Raw genomic sequence first — 12,372 nt, forward strand, 5'->3', positions numbered from 1 at the left:
GAGAGAGGGAGAGAGAGAGAGAGAATCCCTAACAGGCTTCGCACTGTCAGCGCAGAGCCTGATTCAGGGCTTGAACCCCAGAAATGGTGAAATCATGACCTAAACCAAAATCAAGAGTCGGCTGCTTAACCAACTGATCCACCCAGGTGTCACTTATTTTCCTTTTTAAAAAATTATATCCTGTTTTGATTTACATACTCTTAATGACAAGTGGTAACGTGCTTGTTGGCCTTTTGTGTATCTTTTTGGAGATTTGTTTTTAAGTCTGTAGCTCTTAAGCCTAAAGTCATAAGTACAAGGAGATATCTATCAGAAGAGCAATTCAAAGCTGAGAACATGTTGAATTGTGTACAATTCTCAAGGTCTCCTAAATTCCTTAAATGGTCTATCAGTTTGGAAAGTAAGTTCCTTTCTTGAGAGTTCTTTTTCTTTGAAGATTGTGTATATGGGATGTTAGTGTGTTTTTGCCATTTTATTGGTTAACACGGGTGTCTTCCGACTCAGCATATCTGAAGCAATCCTTGGTTACAAATGAATTTTCTGGAATTAGGAGTGGGGTAAAAGAGAAAAAAATTTGAAAAAGATGGAAATCCGATTCTTTTTGAAGAACTTTAAATTTGATTCCACCATATGCAGGATCCTAGATAGAATAAAACCTTGCCAGTATGTTTCCCAGGCTTCCTGCCTCTCTCCTAGTTGGTTGATACCCTTCTTACTCTTTGTATCTTGCAGTTAGGAGAGGCTTTGCTCTTGTGCAAAGGCTTTCTACCCTTAATGGTTGAGCTTAGCTTTAGGGCAGTGGTTCAAACTTCTGTAGAGATGATGAGGCCTAGAGGAAGAAAGTGTAAAAGGGGGAAAACAAACTTTATTCCTTTTTTTTTCTGCTTGAAACCCTACAGAGCATCTGTGGTGTTCCTGGCACAGGTTGTTTTATCACAACCCAAGAGCTTCTGTGCTGTTTCCTCTGCCTGCCTGCCTCTTATTTTGCTGGCTCATTCCTGGTAGTTTTTAAAGACTCAGCTCAGGTGCGTTCTCTGCAGCCTACTTGGAAAGTGCTTGGACTGAGCCAGGTCTCCTTTCCTTATCTGTTGTCACACCCAGTATAGCAGGAAGAGATTGTCAGGGGAGCTTTACCGGGAACACTCATATACCTACCACCTGGGTTCTATTAAGTTTTTTCAAGTTTAGCAAATAAAAAATTAAGTGGCTTAGATTTTAATAAATATCTTCTTAAAATACGGACTTGAAGTTTGTAGTAAATATTCTAAAACTAATTTTGGTATACTAAAGTAGAGCCCAGAATAAAAGTTAACCAAATCGTTTTAATTATCAGAATCAATAATTGGAGAAACAAACAGAGGGCGTTTTCCCTAGTCTTTTCCTAGAATAATGAAGTGAGTTCCTCAGTTTCAAGGTTAAAATGCCCATCCGAAAGATCCCGTCTGCTTCTCCCTTTTTCACTTAGTATCTGACACTTGGTGTGAAATTGGCATGTAATACTTTCTGAGTCAGAAACTATTGGATGGCGTGGGGGTACAGCTGCATCTACTATTGAAAGTACATCTGTTTTCATATATGAAATGTCTGCAAAGTATAAAAGCATGGTAATAGCTCCACCCTGTGGTATGTTAGTTTTAGTTAAAACTGTCCAAATTCTCTTCTAATCATAGATCAGCAAGCAACACACACAGCCTGTGTTTGTAAATAACTCACTGGAACGCAGCCACCTCCTTTCATACGTGTACTGTCTGTGGCTGCTTCCTTGCTACAATGGCAGAATAGAGTAATTATAAGAAAGACAGGTCTACAACACAGCACAGGAGAAGCCAGATTGAGTCCCTGTAGATGCTGATACTGAATTTCTTGAGGTCAAGAATATATTTTATAATAGGTATTCGATAAGTAGAGTGAACGAATAAGTTATAAGTAGATACATCTATACCTAATTTAAAAGTCGTCTGAAACTTTTTTTTTTTAAGTTTATTTTGAGAGAGAGGGGGGGGGGAGTGCATGCAGGGGAGGGGCAGAGAGGGAGACCGAGAATCCCAAGCAGGCTCCGCACTGCCCCCCCTCAGTGTGGGGCCTGAGCTCATGCTATATGAGGCTCCAGCTCACGAATGTGAGATCATGACCTGAGCTGTACTTCTAACAGCAAGAAACCTGACTCTTGTTATCTACAATAATTTCTTATTAAATGCTAGTTACACATAAGGTAATTTCAGCATTGCTAAACCATCCCTCTGCGAGAAACAAATTGGACAACTAGAGTACGGTGTTCATACACCATTCTTTTCAGTGCCCAATATTTACTGAAGACATTTTCCAGAGCTATTTATGTACACTTCTTTCTTACCCACCCTCTTCACTGTGGTTATGTGATTCATTGGTAATACAGTGACACTCGTTAGCTGCATTATGCATTCCATCTTTCATATCCTGGTGGATTCTTTTAATTTACATTCATGGTATTCACCCTTTGTCATGAGCAGTTCTTTGGATTTTGACAAAGGTAGACAGACAGGTATCTACTGCCACAGTCTGACATACAACAGTTACATCAGCCCCCAAATTTTCTCATGCTGCTGTCAACCATTCCCTCCAACTTGTGGTAACTGCTGATATGTTTTCTGTCTCTGATTTATCTTCAAGAGTTTCAGAGAAATGGAACCATACAATATGTAGTCTTGAGTCTGGTTTCTTTCATTTACCAAGGTGCATTTAAGATCGATTCATCCTGGGGCGCCTGGGTGGCTCGGTCGGTTGAGCGTCCGACTTCGGCTCGGGTCATGATCTTGCAGTTCGTGGGTTCGAGCCTCTGTGCTGACAGCTAGGAGCCTGGAGCCTGCTTCGGACTCTGTGTCTCCCTCTCTCTCTGCCCCTTCCCCGCTCATGCTCTGTCTCTGTCTCTCAAAAATGAATAAACATTAAAAAAAAAATTTAAGATCGATTCATCCGTAATGTGTGAATCAATAGTCTGTTCCTTTTTATCACTGAGTAGTATTCCATTGTACCGATGTACCATTGTTCGTTCATTCACTAGCTGAAGGACTTTTTTTTTTCCCATTATGGGGGGAATATTCACTTACTGATTTTTGTGTGAATATGTTTTCATTTCCATTTCTCTTGGGAAATATGTAGGATTACTGGGTCATAAGGTAGGTATATATTTAATATTGGAAGAAACTGCCAAAATGTTTTCCAAACTGGCTACCATTTTGCACTTCCACCAGGAACATATGAGAGTTCTGAATGTTCTGCATCGTCTCCAGCACTTGGTGATGCCAATTTTTGTTCTTTTTTTTTAAACTTTTTTTTTTTCAACGTTTATTTATTTTTGGGACAGAGAGAGACAGAGCATGAACGGGCGAGGGGCAGAGAGAGAGGGAGACACAGATTCGGAAACAGGCTCCAGGCTCTGAGCCATCTGCCCAGAGCCCGACGCGGGGCTCGAACTCACGGACCGCGAGATCGTGACCTGGCTGAAGTCGGACGCTTAACCGACTGCGCCACCCAGGCGCCCCCTTATTTTTTAAATTTAACAATTCAAAGTACATAGTGGTATCTTGTGGTTTTAATTTACAGTTTTCTCATGACTAATGATGTTGGGCATCTTTTCATATGCTTATTTGCAATCTATATCTTTTTGGAAAGTGACTCAAATCTTCACCTATTATTTTTCTTGTTTTTGAGAATTCTTTATATATTATGGATACAAGTCCTTTGTCAGACATTGTATGAAAACATTTTTTTAAATGTTTATTTATTTTTGAGACAAGGAGAGACAGAGTGCGAGCAGGGGAGGGGCAGAGAGAAAGGGAGTCACAGAATCTGAAGCAGGCTCCAGGCTCTGAGCTGTCAGCACAAAGCCCGACACGAGGCTCGAACCCATGATCCGTGAGATCGTGACCTGATCCAAAGTCAGACACTTAACTGCTTAACCAACTGAGCCACCCAGGTACTCTGATATGTATGTATGTGTGTGTGTGTGTGTGTGTGTGTGTGTGTGTATATATATATATGTGTGTGTGTGTGTGTGTGTCTATGTATATATGTATATGTATATATGTATATGTATATAATTTAATATATGTAATATATATAATTTAATATATATTATATTTGTATATTTTTAATTTACATTCATAGTATTCACCCTATATATATTATATATATTTTTGATATATATTTTTTTTTTTGAGAGAGAGAGAGCACACAAGTGAGTGAGGGGAAGAGAGAGAAGTGTGGGACTCACCCAGGGCTCGTGTTCACCTGAAGTGGGGCTCATGCTCACCCAAAACAGGGCTCAAGCTCATCCGATGTGGGACCTGAACTCACAAACTGTGAGATCATGAGCTGAAGTCAAATGTTTAATGACTAAGCCACCCAGTCACCCTGTATTTGTAGTTTTTGCACATTTGCCAAAATTAGTTGTATGGATCTGTTTCTGGGCTCTCTTCTGTTCCATTGCTCTATGTGTCTACCTTTCACTGGTATCACACTACAGCTTTATGTTAGGTTTTGAAATTGGGTAGTGTGGGGCGCCTGGGTGGCGTAGTCGGTTAAGCGTCCGACTTCAGCCAGGTCACGATCTCGCGGTCCGTGAGTTCGAGCCCCGCGTCAGGCTCTGGGCTGATGGCTCCGAGCCTGGAGCCTGTTTCCGATTCTGTGTCTCCCTCTCTCTCTGCCCCTCGCCCGTTCATGCTCTGTCTCTCTCTGTCCCAAAAATAAATAAATGTTGAAAAAAAAAATTTTAAAAATTGGGTAGTGTAAGTCCAACTTTCTTCATCTTTCTCAAAATTGCTTTGGCTATTCTAGTTGTTTTGCATATCCCTGTAAATTTTACAATGAACTTGTTGATATCTACCAAAAAGCCTGCTGGAAGGGATTGAGTTTCATCAGTGTTCTATAGTTTTTAGCGTATAGATCTTGCATATATTTTGTTAGATTTAAACCTAATTCATTTTCCTAATTCATTTTGGGAATGAAAAAAATGGTATTTTAAAATTTCAAACTTCATTGTTCATTACTAGGAGATAGAAATACATTGGTTTTCATGTATTGATCTTGTATCCTATAAGCGTGATGAACTGTTACTAGATCTAGGAGGTTTTTGGAGATACTTTGGGATTTTCTCTGTAAACAATTATGTTGTCTGGAGTAGAAATAGTTCTGTATTTCCAATCTGTGTGGCTTTTTTTTCTCTTTTTCTTGCCTTACTGCACTGGAAATCCAATAGGAGTAAGAGAGGGCATCCTTTCCTTGTTCCCTATCCTGAAAGGGAAGTTTTCAGTCTTCACCATAAAGTATGTTATCTGTACAATTTTTGTAGATTCTCCCTATAAGGTTAAGGAAGTTCCCTTCTATTCCTAGTTTGCTGAGAGCTTTTGTTTGCTTGCTTGTTTTGGTCATGAGTGGGTTTTTCAAATGCTTTTTCTGCATTTACTGAGATCACCACATGGCTTTTCTTTAGTCTGTCATTATAGTGACTTACATTGATTAATTTTCAAATGTGAACCAGGCTTACACTACCAAGATATACCCCACTAAGCTGTGATGTATTATGCTTTTTATATATTTCTGGATTTGATTTGTTAATGTTTTGGTGATGATTTTTGCATCTATGTTCATGAAGAATGTTGGTCTGCTATTTTCTTTTGATGCTTTTGTCTGGTTTTGGCATTAGAGTAATGCTGATTTGAAAATGAGTTCAGAATTGTTTTTACCTTTTTTGTTTTTTGAAAGCGATTGTGTAGGATTAGTATTATTTCTTCCTTAAATGTTTGATAAAATTCCGACATTTGATAGAAACCATCTGGGCCTGGAGTTTTCTTTGTTGGAAGGTTTTTAAACTACAGATTCAATTTCTTTAATAGATACAGGACGTTTTAGATTATAAATTACTACAGTTTACTTTTCTACATCCTGTAGACAAACAACACATTGCTGCTGCTTTTGCTCTGTACAGTAGGCTGTTGGTCGGAGCAGAGGTCAGCAAAGCAAGGCCCATGGGCCAAACGTACCCTGCCACCTCTTTTGTATGGCCTGCAAATTAGGAATGGTTTTTAAATTTCTTAATGGTAGGAAAATATCAAAAGAAAAAAATTTCCTGATACATGAGAATTAAATGAAACTAAAATTTCCGTGCCCATAAATAAAGTTTTATTGGCATGTAGCTACCATCATTTCTTTATGTTTTGCCAATGGCTGCTTTCATACTATAAGGCAAAATTACATCGTTGCAACGAAGACCATAAGGCCCACAAAGCCTAAAATATTTGCCTTGTAGAGAAAAAAAAAAAAAATTGCCAACCTCTTTTTTAGACCAATTAGACATAAGAAAAAGACTAACTTTATCTTATCTACATTTATTCTATTTCTAGCACTCTTTGTGTGAACCCAAGTTTCCGTCTGATTCCATATTCCTTCTGTCTGAAGAACTTCCCTTAGGGGTGCCTGGTGGCTCAGTTGGTTAAACGTCTGACTCGGTTTCCACTCAGGTCATGATCTCACGGTTTGTGACATCTCACAAACCAGCCTCGAGTGGAGCTCTGGGCTGACAGTGCAGAGCCTGCTTGGGACTTTTCCTCTCTGTGTCCCTCCCCTAGTCACAGGCACGTGTGCTCCCTCTCTCTCTCAAAATATGTAAAAAACATTAAAAAAGAACTTTAGCGGGGCACCTGGGTGGCTCAGTCGGTTAAGCGTCCGACTTCAGCTCAGGTCACGATCTCGCGGTCCGCGAGTTCGAGCCCCGCATCGGGCTCTGGGCTGATGGCTCAGAGCCTAGAGCCTGTTTCCGATTCTGTGTCTCCCCCTCTCTCTGCCCCTCCCCCGTTCATGCTCTGTCTCTCTCTGTCTCAAAAATAAATAAACATTAAAAAAAAATTTTTAATAAAAAAAAAAGAACTTTAGCTTTTTTTGTAGATTAGGTCTGCTAGTACTTAATTCTCTGGTTTTTGTCTAAGAAAGTCTTTATTTCCTCTTCATTTTTTTAACATTTATTTATTTTTTTAATGTTTTTTTTTTTTAATTTTTTTTTTAGGGAGAGAGAGAGGGAGAGAGAGAGCGTGAGTGCACAAGCAGGGGAGAGGGGCAGAGAGAGAGGGAAACACAGAATCTGAAGCAGGCTCCAGGCTCTGAGCTGTCAGCACAGAGCCGGATGGGAGGCTCCAACGCACAAGTCGTGAGATCATGACCTGAGCTGAAGTCAGATGCTCAACCGACTGAGCCACCCAGGCACCCCACCCCTGTATGTCTTTTATTCTCTGACTGTCTTCAAGATTTTTTCTTTGTGTTTTTAAAAATATGATATGCTAAAGTGTTCTTTATTTGTCTGGCATGTATCCTTCTTGGTGGTTTCTCAGCTTCTTTGTGGTTTCATGTCTGTTGTTACTTTTGGAAAATTCTTGGGGTTTTTTTCTTCATATTCCACTCTCTTTCTGGGATTCCAATTATGGATGGGTTAGACTGATATTGTCCAGCAGCTCTTGGATGTCATAATGTTTTTCCTTTGTATTTAAGTTGGGTAATTTCTACTGACTTACCCAAATTATTTCTTTGGCTGTGTTGAGTCTATTGATGAGCTTGGTAAAGGCATTTCTCATCTCTGGTATTGTGTTTTGCATTTCTAACATTTTCACTTGATTTAAAAAAAATTTTTTAATGTTTATATATTTTAGAGAGAGAGAGACAGAGTGAGAGCGGGGGAGGGTCAGAGAGAGAAGGAGACACAGAATCTGAAGCAGGCTCCAGGCTCTAAGCTGTCAGCACAGAGCCCTATGAGGGGCTTAAACTCACAAACTGTGAGATCACAACCTGAGCCGAAGTTGCACACCTAACCAACTGAGCCACCCAGGTGCCCCTCACTTGATTTTTTTTTTAATAGTTTCCATCTCTTTGCAGAGATTACCCATCTTGCATATTATTCCTCTTTTCCATCAGATTCTTTAACATATTTTTTTTTTAATTTTTTTTTTAACGTTTATTTATTTTTGAGACAGAGAGAGACAGAGCATGAACGGGGGAGGGTCAGAGAGAGGGAGACACAGAATCTGAAACAGGCTCCAGGCTCTGAGCTGTCAGCACAGAGCCTGACGCGGGGCTCGAACTCACAGACCGCGAGATCATGACCTGAGCCGAAGTCGGCCGCTTAACTGACTGAGCCACCCAGGCGCCCCTAACATATTAATTATTTTAAGTTCTCTGTCCCAACATCTGGGTCACATTTATATCTAGTTCTGATGTTTTCATGTACTTCAATTTTTTTTTTTTTTTTTAAACCAGACCTAGTGTAGGATTCAGCACTGAGGTATATAAAACTTATATCTGGAAAAAAAAAAAAACAAAAACTTATATCTGGAAATGGAAATACCTCTCCTCGGCCTTTAATGAGGGTAAGTGATGAGTTAGTCTAGTTGGGGTTTGGTCTGGGTTTGAGGTTTGTTGCTAAGGTCACCTTCAGAGCACCACAGGCACCAAATTTCTATAGGGACGCCTGGGTGGTTCAGTCGGCTAAGCATCCAACTTCAGCTCAGGTCCTGATCTCATGTTTCGTGAGTTCGAGCCCCACGTTGGGCTCTGTGCTGACGGCTCAGAGCCTGGAGCCTGCTTTGGATTCTGTGTCCTTCTCTGCTTCTCTCTCTCTCTCTCTCTCTCAAAAATAAACATTAAAAAAAATTTTTTTTAATTCCTATAGTGATATCTGGGTTTTAGGGTAGTTAGTTGCCAGAGCAGTGTCTGCCCTCAGTTTTAGGACTTCTCTTTGCACTGCACACAAGAGGACATCTCTTTGCATGCTTTTGTTCTCCTGTTCCTCTCCCACCAATATTCCACTTTTACTTGCTTCTGGAAGTTTGTTAGTTTGGCAAGGGGGTGGTGGAGTGTTCCTTGTTCTGGTTAGGCCCCAGGTCTAGGTAGGTATCATGTCCCTACCTAAGGAGGGTAGGCTTATTTTCTTGTTCCTCCTCCCTTGTCATTCTGGACCCAGCAAAAATTTCTGTCCACCCCCCTGTGATAGATTTTTTTCCTGTTCCCTTCCCCCAACTGCTGTGAGTTTTTACCAGCACCCTAAGGATGACCAGTTTTATTGCCCTTCCCCTACAGATTAAAAGTTTATGCTCTTTGGGGCAAAACCATCCCAGTGGATTCATGCCTTTCCAGCTCTGGCTGTTGTACCCTCTCCCAGGTCTGCACCATAACAAAGACTTTCTTGGGCCTCTTTTTTCTTTTTCTTTTTTTTTTTTTAAAGTTTATTTATCTTGAGAGAGAGTGAAAGAGCACATGTAGGGGAGGAACAGAGAGAGGGGGAGAGAGAGAATCTCAAGCAGGCCCCAAGCTGTCAGTGCAGAGCCCGATGTGGGGCTCAAACTCACAAACCATGAGATAATGACCCAAGCGGAAATCAAGGAGTGGGGCACTTAACTGACTGACCCACTCAGGTGTGCCTCTTGGGGCTCTTTCTGACCTCTTCTATGAGCCTGTAGAGAAAAACCTATAAGAGGGCACAAACTCCAATTTCTTTGGAGTAGCTAGTAGCTCACTAGCCCACTTCTGGCCTTCACCAATTCATTAACTGCTTAACTGAATTAATTACTGGTGTCTGGTTGCATTTACCCCAGATAGGAGACTCTACTCTGCTTATCCTTGGTGTCTGTCTCCCCTTAGATTCTTGGCCAGTAGGCTGTCCTGTTTCTAACCCAGTTCTCTGACTGGGTTAGAAATATTGTGGATTGTAGTTTATCTAGTCTTCTCTTTGAAAGGGTGCTTGTATTATTTTTTATACTTCCCTCCATCCCCTAGTGGAAGTCAGATGTCTTCGTATTTTTACTATATTTGCAGCTATTATTAAACCACATGCATTCTCGTGCAATTTTGCCTTCCACTCATTATATTTGTGGGGCTCACAAACAAAGGATAGATTATTACAGTAATAGCAATATCCAGAGGATCAGCATTTGTACTGTTTCCCTCTGCCCCCAAGTCCCATGGGTGGATCCAGATGGATGCCTGCATGTAGAATGAGTTGCATTATAGAAGAGGGACCCTGGGGCGCCTGGGTGGCGCAGTCGGTTAAGCGTCCGACTTCAGCCAGGTCACGATCTCGCGGTCCGTGAGTTCGAGCCCCGCGTCGGGCTCTGGGCAGATGGCTCAGAGCCTGGAGCCTGTTTCTGATTCTGTGTCTCCCTCTCTCTCTGCCCCTCCCCCGTTCATGCTCTGTCTCTCTCTGTCCCAAAAATAAATAAACGTTGAAAAAAAAAATTTTAGAAGAGGGACCCTGAGTTCAGGAAATCTGGAACTGTTATAGTGGGCAATAGCATCCCTGCTCTTTGCTTTTAGGGAGGAGTTACCTTTATTCCCTTTGTTCCAGAGGGAGACACTATAACTTCCAAGGTTATAAGCCAGAGTTGATGAGCCTTGCCACTGTGGACATTTGGGGTTGAACAGTTCTCAGTTGTGGGGACCGGCCTTGTGCATGTAGAGTGTTTGGTACCATCCCTGGCTTCTGCCTACTGGATGCCAGTAGTACCTCCTCTCCCAGTTGTGACCGCTAAATATATCTCTAAACATTGTGAAATATCTTCTAGTGGGCAAAACTGCCCCTAGTTGAGAACCACCACGGTGAGCAAACTTACCCTTGGCTCTAGAGGGAGTCACTGTCTTGCAAAGTTTGCTATACAACATTTGTGAAAAGATGGTCTTAGAACAAAAGGTAGTCAATGCCTCCTTCTGCAAGATGTACAGAAATGCATGTGATCTATGGAGCATTGACTCCCAATGTTGGTTTTAATTTAATTGCATTGTGGTTAGAGGAATGTTCTGTATGCCATTTATTTTTTGATTTGTTGAGACTTGTTTATGGCCCACCTACGGTGGTTAGTTTTTGTAATTGTCTCAAGTGTGCTTGAAAACAGTGTTGTCTCTAATTAATAGGTGCAAAGTTTGCTATGTGTTGATCAGGTCAAGATCATGACATTTTTGTACAGATCTTTTATGTCTATATAACTTTTGTCTGTTTGAGCTGCTAATTACTGAGAGAGATGTGAAAGGCCTCTCATTCTGTTGGTGAATTTGTCCATTTTCCCTTGTCATTCTGTTGTTGTTTTTTTCAAATATATTTTGAGCCTGGGGCACCTGGTGGCTCAGTTGGTTGGGCGTCCGACTTCAGCTCAGGTCATGATCTCACAGTCCGTGAGTTCCAGCCGCAGGTCGGGCTCTGTGCTGACAGCTCAGAGCCTGGAGCCTGTTTCCGATTCTGTGTCTCTGTCTCTCTCTGCCCCTCCCCCACTCAAGCTCTGTCTCTATCTCAAAATAAATAAACTTTTAAAAAAGGCAAACACTCTCAATTTTTGTTATCTAAAAATTTGTTTGCCTTCACTCCTGAATAATATTTTAGTAGTGTATACAATTCTCAGTTGACAGTCTTTTTTTTCCCCTCAGTATTTTGAAGATAATATCTCTGGCTTTCATTATTAATGAGAGCTCTGCGACTAATGTCATTTACAATTGTCATTCTTTTAGAAGTAATCTTCTTTCTTCGGCCGTTCTTAAGATCTTATTTATGTCTTGGACTTGCTCAACTTTACTAAAACATGCCTATATGTAGATTTTTCTTCTGTTGTTTGGAATTTGTTGTGACTTTTAAACCTATTGAATCATGATTTTCATCGAGTCTAGAAGATTTCATTTTGAAATATGCAAGCTGTGTTTCATTCTAAACACTGAAAAGTAAATAGATAAATAACGAAAGCAATTTGGGGATGAGGTGGGTTGTGTCTGTAGTGTTTCTTTTTTTTTTTTAGTTTGTTTATTTATTTTGAGAGAGAGAGAGAGAGAGGGAGTAGGGGAGGGGCAGAGAGACAGGAAGAGAGGGAATCCCAAGCAGGCTCTACCGATGCAGGGCTTGATGCCACCAACCGTGAGATCATGACCTGAGCTGAAATCAAGAGTCCGAGGCTTAACCAACGGAGCCACTCAATATCTTTGTAAAGTATCTTTAGTATCTCTCTATAGAGAAGAAGGCCTTCCTGAATCTGCTGTGAGTTGTTACAAGTACCATCTAGAGGTAAATCAGACTCTGGGAGCCATGCAGGGAAGCAGAAGTGGGAACGATGGGAATATTTACAGAAAATTTTTAACGCTAAAAGGAGAAGCATAAGTCCATAAATGTTTTCTCCCACAGCCACAGATAATAGATCCTCTTGCTCCAGCAATATTTAACTGTAAAGATCAGGCTGTGTGTCTCTCCCTTGTGTTCCCATAGCATACTTTTCTTCCCAGAGAATAGCCCAGCACATGGAATTGCATGACCTTTTTTTTTTTTTTTTTTTTTTTTTTTTTGGGTCAGTGAAAATGTGAGGTAGACTGTGAGCACCACAA

This window comes from Prionailurus bengalensis, chromosome E4 (assembly GCF_016509475.1).
Source record: "Prionailurus bengalensis isolate Pbe53 chromosome E4, Fcat_Pben_1.1_paternal_pri, whole genome shotgun sequence".
In the NCBI taxonomy this organism is placed as follows: domain Eukaryota; kingdom Metazoa; phylum Chordata; class Mammalia; order Carnivora; family Felidae; genus Prionailurus; species Prionailurus bengalensis.